The 12,169-nt window shown below is 36.7% G+C and overlaps 1 protein-coding gene across 6 annotated transcripts in view; it reads left to right on the top strand.

Annotated features, from left to right (window-relative positions):
* RAPGEF4 (Rap guanine nucleotide exchange factor 4) overlaps nucleotides 1-12,169 on the top strand; it is a 300,415-nt gene that overhangs the window by 115,449 nt on the left and 172,797 nt on the right. The window contains exon 1 of one of the 6 annotated variants that reach the window (XM_039239194.1): nucleotides 8,210-8,229. The exons of the other annotated variants lie outside the window; for them this stretch is intronic. The gene's annotated coding sequence lies outside the window, so the exon portion shown is untranslated. Of the gene's footprint in view, nucleotides 1-8,209; nucleotides 8,230-12,169 lie in introns of those variants that run through there. 6 annotated transcript variants of the gene reach the window in all.

A 12,169-nucleotide genomic window follows, 5' to 3' on the forward strand; every position in this document is an offset into this window, starting at 1 on the left:
CCCTTCTTCTCCCCCTTGGTCCTCCGTCAAGTTCCTCCTAATCCTCCTATACGTGCAAACATATGGTATTTGTCCTTCTCTGCCTGACTTATTTCGCTCAGCATAACACCCTCAAGGTCCATCCATGTTGCTACACATGGCCAGATGAGGAAATCCCCCTTCTGTTATTAGTTTGCTGAGAATTTTGATCATAAATTGGTATTGAATTTTGTCAGACTCTTTTCTGGTAATACTGTTAATTATAATAATTGATTTTTAAATGTTAAAACTGTGTTACATTCCCGAGATAAACCCTGCTTGGTCGTGATGTAAAACAGGGTGATTATCTTTATATATTACTCAATTTTATTTGCTAAGAATTTTTGTGTCTATATTTGTAGACCCTGAGCTGTAATTTTCTTTTCTTATAGTATCTTTGTCAGATTTGGTATCAGGATTATGCTGGTCTCATACAGAGTTGGGGAGGGTTCCATCCTGCTCAGTTTTCTCAAAAAAGTTTGGGTAAGATTCACATTCTCTTTTCCTTGAATATGAAACCATTTGTGCTGGAGTTTTCTTTATGGGAAGGATATTGTTAGTGTTTTCAGTTACTTTAATAAGGATTGAGCTATTAAGACTTTTAATTTCATCTTGTGTTCCTTTTGGTAAATTCTATTTTTCGAGAAATTTGTCCATTTTATCTAAGTTTCCAAGTTCACCGACACAAAGTTGTTTATTATACTTATTATTCCTCAAAATAGGTCTGTAGAGACATATTTTTCATTCCTGATACTGGTGGTTTGTATTCCCTCATTTTAGTTTTACTTGATCAATTTAGCTAGGAATTTGTCAAATTTGTTGACTTGGCAATGAACCAGCTTTTGGTTTTCTTGATTTTCTTTATTGATTTTCTGTTTTCTGTTTCATTGATTTATGCTCCTTTAAAAAACAATTTTCTTTTTTCTATTTCCTTTGGATTTGTTTTTTTTTTCTAGCTTCTTAGATGGAAACTTGTTTCACTGCTTTTATACCTTCATCCTTTTCTTTTCCCTTTTTCTGTGTGTGTGTGTGTGTGTGTGTGTGTGTGAGAGAGAGAGAGAGAGAGAGAGAGAGAGAAAGAGAGGGAGAGAGAGCGAGCGAGCGAGCAGGAGAGGGCAGAGGGAGAGGGAGAGAAAGAATCTTAAGCAGGATTCATGCCCAGCATGGAGCCTGATGTGGAGCTAGACATGGGGCTGGATCTCACAATGGTGAAATCATGACCTCAGCTGAAATCAAGAGTTGGATGCTTAACTGAGCCACCCATGTGCCCCTACCTTTATCCCTTTATCCTTTTCTGCTATAAGCATTTACAGCTATAAATCTCCCTCTAATTACTTAACCATGGCACACAAATTTTGATATACTACATTTTCATTATTATTGACTTTAAAATATCTTCTCTGTGATTTCTTCTTTATTTTTTTTTTCAAAAAAAATTTTTTAATGTTTATTTTTGAGACAGAGACAGAATGTGAGCAGGGGAGGGGCAGAAAGATGGAAACACAGAATCAGAAGCAGGCTCCAGGCTCCAAGCTGTCAGCACAGAGCCTGACATGACACTCAAATATATAAACCATGAGATCATGACCTGATCTGAAGTTGGACGCTTAACCGACTGAGACACCCAGGTGCCCCTGATTTCTTCTTTGAAGTGTGTTATCAATTTCTAAATATTTGGGATTTTCTAGATCTTATTGTTACTATTTGTAGTTTAATTGAATTATAGCCAGAAAACATATTTGGTAGAATTTCATTCATATGAAATTTATTGAGACTTGTTTATAGCACACTAAAGTGTCTATCTTGGTGAATGTACCATGTACACTTGAAAAAAATGTGTATTCTGCAGTGGTTGGGTGCAGTGTTCTGTAAATGTCAATTAGGTTAGTGTAGTTGATAGTGATATTATGAAGTCTTCCATGTTCTCACTGGTTTCTTTGTTTTTGTCTTGTTGTTCAAGAAAACAGTCTTAAAATCTCCAACTAGGATTTTGGATTTGTCTATTTATTCACAAATTCTGTCAGTTTTGTTTCAAAATATTCTATTTTTAGGCACATATACACTTATTTTTTTTCTTTCAGATGCCTTTTATCATTATGAATTGTCTCTCTTTATGTCTGGTAATACTCTTCACCTTGAAATCTAGTTTATATTATATTAATATAGTCACTCCAACTTTCTTATGCTTTCTCTTTTCCATGTTTTTATTTTCAGACTATCTGTTCCATGTATTTAAAGGTTATGGAGAACATATATATGAGTTTTAATTTTTTACACATTCTAGCAATTTCCATTTTTAATTGGAGTGTTTAGTCTGTTTATATTTAATATAATTATTTATATGATTGGATTTAGGTTTACCAGCTGGCTCTTTGTTTTCTCTTTGTCCCATCTACTTTTTTGTTCCTCTCTGTTCCTTTCCTGCCTTATTTTGGGTTAACTGAATATCTTTTGGAATTCTGCATTAGTTTGGTTTTTCAGGCAGCAGGTGCCAAGATGAAGTTATAAGTGCAAGAGATTTACAGGGTGCAATGCCATCAAAAGGTAAAGAGGAGAGAGAGAGCAGGTATCTGACATTTGTGAAAGGAGGGAGCAAGAAAGGAGCATAGGGTAGAAAGAGCCTCAAACTGCACTGAGATTTTGAGAAAGACGTTGGCAGTCTGATGCAGGATTTTGATCAAAGTTGAGTATATGGATGAGTATAGCACTGGGCAGAATCGGCCAAGTACTCCTATCCCTGTCATGTTCAGTCATTGGCTAACTGCAAAGAATGTAGCTTTGATTCACTCACAGTGGATCCCTAAGGTGCTGCCATTATATGCTGTCAGCTAACAATAGTCCTCACAGCTGACTGGCAAGTTTCTTCTAGAAGGGAGATCCAAGCGAGGCAAGCACCTTTATGGCTGCCCCAAATTCCATTTTAGTTTTTCTATTGGCTTTTTAATTGTATCTCTTTGCGTTAATTTTTAGTGGTTGCTCTAGAGATTACCATATAGATTTTTAGCTTTTCACATTCTACTTAGAGGTAATATTGTACTGCTTCATGTCAAGCACTGGAACATTGCAACAGCATAGTTTCATTTATTGACTTCTCTGTCTTTTGTGCTATTGTCAGCATGTTTATAAGCCCCACAATGTAGTGTTATAATAAAAAAAAACAGTTTTATGTCTTTTAAAGAATTTCAAAGGCATGTGTGTGTTTGTGTGTGTGTTTTATACTTCCTCACATATTTACCATTTATCATTTTCAGTGGTCTTCATTCCTTTCTCTTTCTGTAGATCCAAATAACCCTTTGTAGAATTTATTTTTATCCTGTAGAACTTTCAATATTTCAAGTAGTGCAAATCTGCTGGCGATTAAGTCTTTGAGGTTTTGTTTTTCTGAAAACGTCTTCATTTAGCCTTCATTGTCTAAGTATATTTTTGCCAGATATAGAATTCTGGCTTGACTGTTGTTGCTCTTGTTGGCACTATAAAGATGTCATTCTTTTATCTCTGAACCTACATTATGTTTGATGAAAAATTAGTATAGTTTTATCTTGTATGTAATATGCCATTTCCCCCTGGTTGCTTTCAAGATTTTCTCTTTATCTTTGAATTTTAGCACTTCTAATATGTGCCCTGGCATGGGTTTATTTTTTTTTCTGTTTTTATTTATCCTGTTTGTAGTTTGCAGAGAGTTTTGAATTTGTAAATTTATATCTTTATTTTTACCAAATTTTAGCAAATTTAAATTATTATTTTTTCAAAATGTTTTTCTTAATCATTCTTTCTTCACCCATCCTTCTGGGATTTCACTTATACATGTGTTAGACATGCTGTTATATCCACCTGGACCCTGAGGCTTTGTTTATTCTTAAAGTTCTTTTCTCTCTTTCTCAAATTGGATAATTTATATTGTTCTATCTTCAAGTTCACTGATAACTTTTTATTATTTTTTCTCTAATCTGTTGTTAGGTCATCCAGTAACTTTTCTTTTAAATTTTTTTGTTTGGTTTTAGATTTTCCAATTGGTTCTTTTTATAATTTCTCCTTCTCTGCTGAAATTTCTTTTATATCCTTTAGCATAGTTATAGTAACTGCTTTAAAAACCCTCGTCTGCTAATTCCAATGTCTGCATAATCTTAGAATATGTCTTTGTGGATCATCTTTTCTTTTGAGAATGAGTTTTTCTGGTTTTTTTTTTGTATATCTAGTAATTTTGTTTTTTAAAAAAATTTTAATGTTTTATTTATTTCTGAGAGAGAGAGAGCGAGCCTGAGCAGAGGAGGGTCAGAGAGAGAGGGAGATACAGAATCTGAAACAGGTCCCAGGCTCTGAGCTAGCTGTTAGCACAGAGCCCGATGCAGGGTTCGAATCCACGAACCGTGACCTGAGCAGAAGTCGGCTAAAGTCGGCCGCCCAACTGACTGAGCCACCCAGGCGCCCCCATCATATCTAGTAATTTTGGAATGTACCTTGAATATTGTGGGTGACATAGAGATTCTAAATTCTGTCATATGCCTTTAAAGAGTATTGATTTTCTGTTTTAGCAGGCAGTTAATTTAATGGAAGTCAGATTCCAAGTTTGTCTACCCAGTGATGGACAACAGCAGAAATCTGTTTAGTATTTGTCATCTTTGCTGGCCTACTTGAAGTCTGCTCCGTACATATATAGTATTGGGAGTAGTCAGAGATTTGCTTAGGTTTCATGTACTGAATTTGAGGCCTCTCCTCTGTGGTTATCTTCTTTCTGGGGTTTCCTCCCATATTTTATGGCTTCTGTTACCTCTGATTTCTCAGCTACAAGATGTCAGAGATCTAGCTACCATGTGGAACTGAATAGGTCTCCCATTAGATAGAAAGTTATAAAACATGAGTAATTTATCAAGAGCCATTTTTCCTAGTGTTATCCTCCACTTTCACTCCTGCCTGCTCTTGGTCACTCTCCAGTGCCTTCAGATAGCTGTATTTTAAATATTTTTTTAAAGTATATTTATTTATTTTGAGAGAAAGTTTATTTATTTATATGAGGGGAGGAGGTGCAGAGAAAGGAGAGAGAGAATCCCAAGCAGGTTCTCCTCTGTCAGCACACCACCCAACATAAGGCTTAATCTTGCAAACTGTGAGACCATGACCAGAGCTGAAATCAAGAGTTGGCTGCTTAGCCAACTGAGTCACTCAGGGGCTCCTGTTTTTTAATATTTTAATATTAGTTTATGATGAGTTTATGATGGTTGTCTGTGAAAAGGTTGGTCTGATATGCGTTATTTTTATGACCAAAAGCAGAAGTCTATTATTCCCCTTTATAGATGAATTTGAAAGATACTTATACTGCACTAAGCTTAAGTACATTACCCAAGGTCATACAGTTGGTAAGTGGCAAGGCTGTGATTTGAACACAAGTAGATTGGTTCTAGAGTGTTAAGATTTCATCCCAGGGTAGACTTTAATTATATCAATTTTCAGGACAATAGCAGGAAGAATAGGAAATACTCTTGGACTCATAGTACCTTCTGGTGTTAAGTCCTTCTGCATTGGACCATTCTCAAGATCTCATTACTCAGTGGATACTTCTCATGTCTTTGGGTGTGTACATTATTTCATGTACAAGTTTACACACCAGTTGTATTAAAGGATTATGTTGTTCTTGATTAACTGCAAAGTAGATCTTTAGTTATGAGAAATCTCATATTTTAAGGGCCCTGTGATGTACTCCTTGGGCCACCTTACTTGGAAACTGGTGAAGTTTATCATGTGGTTCTTTTAATGATTAAAATAAAGAGAACTTTTGAAGGAAAGTAATATCAACAGTAATATAATGAATGTATAGAAATTATTAATTGACAAAACTCGGAACTACAGTTATAGTATAATTGACTGTTGAGAAGGTAAGTTTAAGATAGATTTGGCTGATGCAAACCATAGACCTTGGAAACATAACAATAGGACCAAACTTGGGGCGGCTCAGTCAGTTAAGCTTCTGACTCTTGGTTTTGGCTCAGGTCATGATCTCATGGTTTCATGGGTTCAAGCCCTGCACTACTTGGATTCTCTCTCTCCCTCTCTCTGCTCCTTTCCCATCACTGTGTCTTTGTCTCTCTCAAAATAAATGAATAAACAAAAAAACAAAAAAAAGCAAAACAAAAACACAATAGGATCAAACTTGAGCAGTACTGTTCCTTCTTGAATGTTTCCCTTTTTCTCCTCTGGCCTTAGTAGTTTCAGTTAACATTCATTAAATGATTCATTTCATCTTATCCCTCTAACCTTTGATTTTATCTTCAGTTTGCTTTTAGAGTCTGGCTTGCTTCATGTTGATTTCATCATAGTTTGTAAGCTGATTTGTAGTGAAATCTCATTCATGTATGTTACTTTCAAACTAAAGGAAAGGGCCTATGTTTTTGCTTTTGGAATTCTCTCAGCAACCCACACCAATGCTCGGATACCACACTCAAGCTGACTGGTCAATGCATAGCAGAATTTCAATACTTGATTGATTGATGGTTCTGAATTCCAGCCACTCAGTTCTGGGAAGGTGGGCTTATCTTCTGAGTTTAATAAAACTGAGTCCTTGAAGGTCATAATAAAGATTTTGGCTTTCATCCTAAGAGTAACGGGAAGCAATGCAGAGTTTTAAGCAGTTGAGTGACAAGCCCAGATTAAAATTTTTAAAATAATTACTCTGGATTTGTGTGGAGCACTTTAGTATAACCCAGTTCTAGAGTGTAGAAATTAATATAAATGATTAAATTTTAACCCAGAGATATAATCTAGAGGAACTGATACCCCAGATAGTCTTCAAGCAGAGCCCCGAAGTGTTATTTCTCTCAACTGCAATTTTGATGAATATCGAGAAGCACAAAGTTTGAGATTGACTTTTTTTGGGGGGTAGAAGGAGTCAGGGGCCTAGAATGTGAGTATTTTGCATTTCTGAAAAGAGACTTTGTTTTTACAATGAAATATTATCAAGGAATTAGAGAATTGAATATAAAAAAGCTACTAAAAATGGCAAGTCTATATTTTATGCCTTTATGGAAAATATATGTAATAATTTATTAATTTTAAAAAGCAGAATTAAAATGTAGTATAATTATGAAGACAATCATTTTTTCTCTTAACAAAAATAAAGATGAAACTTGTTATACTTTATTATCCACCAAATTCTGTTGCTTAACAGCTATTAAAAAGTTATGTTGCTTAAAATGAGAAAACCTAATATTTCAGTAATCATTGGAAATCTGAGTTAAAAGCATTGAGATGCTGCTAAGAGAGCAAAATTTTCGAGAGATAAAAATGTACTCTGACATGTTTTTTCTTCCCAAACATTTGTGGAGATTGAGAAAATTCTAAATGTGCCTTGAAGAAAGGAATTAATAGCTCCCGAATTAAGTACAGTCTTCGGCTCCTGTTTCAGACAGTATTTATTGATAGGTTATAACAAGGTTAATAATAACTTGTTTGATTGATTCCCCCCAATTTTTGTATGATTTTGTGCTTCTTGTATGTAACTTGCTAAATTATAGCACTTATATCCCTCGTTAAAATTAACATTAAATTATGCATATGTAAAACAGACATGGGTAGAAAAAGGAGATTTCTCAGGGAAAAAAGTCAGCAGAAAGTGCCCTAACAGTGGGCAATAAGTGGGGTATCAAATTTCCCTGTTTTTGTAAACAGTGTCAATTCTGTATTCTGGGCTGAAAAAATCTGGCAAATGACAGCTCTCCCTCGTATTTCCTGAGGTCACTCGTACCATTTTAAAGGATAAATCATAAATAGACCTTTGAACTAAGACAGTCTTGCTGGACCTATCCTTTTGCGACTGACTTCCAGTCTCAATGGGATATTGAAGGGGAGGCTCAATAGAATAAACAGTGGAATCCTTGTCCGGGAATGACTGCCTGGCAATTGTTTCATGGAAAACAGGGAGGGGTGGGGGACAACAACCCTGCTCTGTTCACTGGCTCTTTAATTTAGATTGCCAATGATAAAGCCGGGGCTACGGCTAAAGAAAGGTAGGATGCATACGCAGAAACATTAGTGCTAATATGCTGCAGAAAGACAAGATAAATCAGCCCAGCTCTCGTACATCACTGAGGGAGAAGCTGATTGCAACTTGACCATGTGCCTGAGTAGTCCCATCAGTGAGAAGAGCAGAACATGGATTAAAAAAAACTAGAATGTACCCTTAGGGCTACTGCCGTGCTGGACCTGGGAGAAGTGTCTGGTGTAAGTTTCAGCTTGTTTTATCCACGTATTTACCAGTGTGTTCCCATGCAGAGAGCTTGTTTCTCTTTCTGTGTTTTCATGGAAGCTTCAAGCATGCTTATTTACAGTCGTAGACTTTATTTTGTATGGATGTAATATCAACCTAATAAAGTTCTTCACAGAAGACAGTTTAGCCCAGTGTTTATCCAGGAGAGAAATGTGAGAAAGTGATGGTTATCCTTACTGTCTATAGAAGCCTGTGGGTGAGTTTTGAGAGGTTTGTTTTGTTTGTTTTTTGTTTGGTGGGGAGGCGAGGGTTACAGAGGTGGATTTTAAACTAGAAACTCAGTTCTTTTGCCATTCACTTAAAAAAATGCAATGGTAACCCAGTATTTCGTTCCTCCTGTGGTGTTTTGTTTTGAAAAACTGTTTGAATATGTAAGCCAGACTGCTCGGAACACATTATATTTCATGACTGGGATGTTTGTATTGTTTCATAGCTGTTATTAGACAAAATAATCATAAAGGGTGTTTTCTATGGACCTTTTTATATTCCAAAATTAAGTACAGATGGCAATTTCCAACAGTTTTAAAAATTTGTCAATTATTTAATTTAGCATCACTTAAGCATCTGCACAGGGAGAAAGCTGAGATGGTACAGAAGCTGAATAAGCATTGATTGCTCGTCTGAATTGCATCTTTAAAGTTTTTGCCTCAAATCTCTGATTTCACAGTTCATTTTTACCAAATTAGATTATCATATTTCATTATCAAGACTGCAAATGGGTGGAACTCTCTCAGATATCCTACATTTCCCGTTAGAACAGCGCGTAAAGCGCCTGCTGATTGTTACTCTGAGGGAAATTCTCATGCCGGCTCCCCGAGAAGATGGCTTAAATAATGCATGGGTAAAAGTGAAGCAAGATGGAATTTATGGCCCAGACACTGAGTTCAGGCTTTTGTTCAGAGGGAAGACTACAAAAGTGTGAGCGTATTAACATACTCTGAGGCTCCAGGGGAAGGGCGTAACTGAATGAAATTAGTGGCCACATGGTACTGTCCACATGTTATTTCATAACAAGCTTTAAAACAGTCCACAGAGCCTAAAGTGTGGTTTGAGGAACTGAGGAAGGGGAAACTTGAAGTGTCAGTTGCAAACAGAATTCCCTGACTGCAAATTCCATGGGATGGACACAGGAAGTGAGTGTTCTGTAGGGGGAAGGGTGGCCCTAGAGAGAATGGATGTGTGACTAATGAAAAGCAGCATGGTGGTCTTGTTAGGAAAGAATAAACCTTGACCAGACTGCAGCATTCTATATATTATGTCTTCCATCTTGTCCTAATTAGAGGAATATGTCTGCTGAATCCTAATCGCTTTAATTGTTGATAGAGCAGGCATGCGATTTGCTATAAATACACATGAGCATTCATTTCTGAAATAATGGCTGTTGCCAAATATATTAGACCAACAGGAGTGCTGGACTAGGGAAGGCTGTGCTGAATAGTTGAGTTTTGGAGGTAATGGACCAGTTGAGAATCATTGCACAGCTGGGCCAGCAGCTGCACCCAGTGCTCTGTCAAGTTTGGCCTCCAATTTCCTTGAACTTGTCCTTGTTTGCCAAAATGATGAACATAGCAAGAGCTCATTTCAAATGAGCCTGCTGCAAGCAAAAAAGACCCTTTCCAAGGAGTCTTTGTCAAGGTATGTAGTCAACAGTAGCAGTGGCCAACTGAGGTATTGATTAGGGAATGGGAAGTTTGAATAGTCGTAAAAATATAAATGAAAGGCAAAGTGGTAGAATGAGGTAAGTTGGCAGAAGACCAGAGAACCGTATTAAAAGGCCGTATTGGGTCATCACTGTCCTAACTAAAGGACATATGGAAAAATCCCATAATAATATCCAGCAATAATTATCTTGTAGTTAGGAAAAATAAATAGGCCCGTGGGTTGGAAGGCAGCCCAGTAATCTCAACGCCTTTTTTCCTAACATTGTATTGTTCTGATATTCCTTGGGACTGGGTCAAGAGGAAGTGTCGTAGAGAGCATTTTCTATTAAGAGGCATCCAGTGACTAAATGCGATTCGTGGCAAGCCAAAATAAGTGTAGCAAGGACTTTCCTTCCATTTCTCGGTCCTGGCTTGAGCAAGTGTTTATTTAGCATGTACTAATTATCCAGCATGTTCTAGACACATACTCTAACCAAGTAGATAATCAACTTTTTGAGATCAGACACGTAGATATATACTTCTGCTGTATAAATCCCATTTCTTGAAAATCATTGTCTTGTTATGGTAATAAATTGCAAGTCTGTCTACTTTCTTGACTTTGGAGAGATTAAATATCAAATCTTTGCTATGCAAAGCCTTTATTTTCCTCTTCCAACAAAGATAACTCTCCTCTCTTCAGATTTGAGAGTTTGTGACTTGACCTCTTACAAGTTAGGTGATTTGGGACAAAATACTTTACCTCTGGGAGAGTCTGTTTTCTCATGTATGAAATGAAGAAAGTTAACACTCATCCTGCAGGACTGTGAGAAGGAGAGGCGCCTAGTACAGAGGCAGTGCCTTCCTCCTTCAAAGAGGATAAGCAGGAAAAGTCACCATACAGACTGTGTGCTGGCTGTAGAGGAGGGAGTGAGGAGGGTAGCAGGAAAGCTGGCTCAGAGTCTGGAACAGAACCTTTCATAAGAATATGACCTGTGCCAGGATGGTGCCAGTGGAAATGCAGAGAAAAGGATGAATCTGAAATACATTTTAAAGGGAAAGTTGACAGAATGTGGCAGCTGATTATATTGAAGTGAAGAATAAGATTATAAAGAAGGAAAAACCATGAGGGCTGAGGGGCAAGATTATGGGTTTGTGATAATGGCAAGGTCAGTGTGTGTGTGTTGTGTGTGTGTGTGTGTGTGTGTGTGTGTGTGTGTGTGGTTTGTTCTCCAAACCCCAAAAAGCTGAAACAATACAGTTCTTCAGGGACTTATAAACCAAGAAAACATAAGAAGAGAGAAGAGGACATTGGAGTGCCTAGTTAACTTATGTAAAAGGAAAGGAAAAAATCAATAATAAACCAATAATATAGGACTATTGCTGACAATAGAGTGAGAATTCAAAGGGATTGCTTAAAATGGCAAATCTATGTTTGGAGTTTTTCCCAGACAAGACCCACAATCATCAAATAATAAGGCTCTTCTGCAATCTTGGAACTTATTTAAGTTTTCCCGAGTTGAAAAAAAAATGCCACTGAAAGGATGCAAATAGTGTCAGGATTGGGAAGAAAAACAGCATGAGGAATGGAAATTCTCAAAATAGCTTGGTTTTGAAGAGGAGATGGAAGCCAAAAGATAGCTGGTTGACCTTTCAGAACTTAACCATTCATTATGACTTGTCAGAAAGTTTGACAACTGTTATTCCTTAAATAATTTATTGTGATTTTTCAGGAAATTCAAGCAGGAATCAAAACTGTGCCAAACCACCAACTGGCAAATAGGTTGTGGTCAAATGCTCATTTGCAGATCCTTTATCAGAACAATGTTGTAAACATCCTTGGGTTACTTTGCCAAAGTCTACACAACTCATCCTACAGTAGAAATCATGTACATTTGCAATAAAAAATTAATAGGAAAAAGACTATCCTGTTAATAATTAAAACACAAGCAGTACCATAAGAATGGAAAATGTTTTGAATGCCAGTACTTGGAGAAGTGCATCTTAATTAGAAGATGGTATGGGATGTAGCTATTTTAAAATTGATTTCCACTTTTGCTGACTTTAAAAGACCTTGATTTCTTTAATTTCGAAATGTAGGGATTTCCTTGTCCTCATTTCATGAACTCTACCTTTAATAATACCTGCCATGACCAGGATTGTTTTCACATATTGAAAAAGGAAAGGGAATGTGAATGAGATTAAAAGGCAAAGAAAGAAAGAGGGATACTGAAGGTAACTGGGACAAAAGTTAAAA

Source organism: Hyaena hyaena, unplaced genomic scaffold, assembly GCF_003009895.1.
Source record: "Hyaena hyaena isolate Hyena2069 unplaced genomic scaffold, ASM300989v1 scaffold_154, whole genome shotgun sequence".
In the NCBI taxonomy this organism is placed as follows: Eukaryota; Metazoa; Chordata; class Mammalia; order Carnivora; family Hyaenidae; genus Hyaena; species Hyaena hyaena.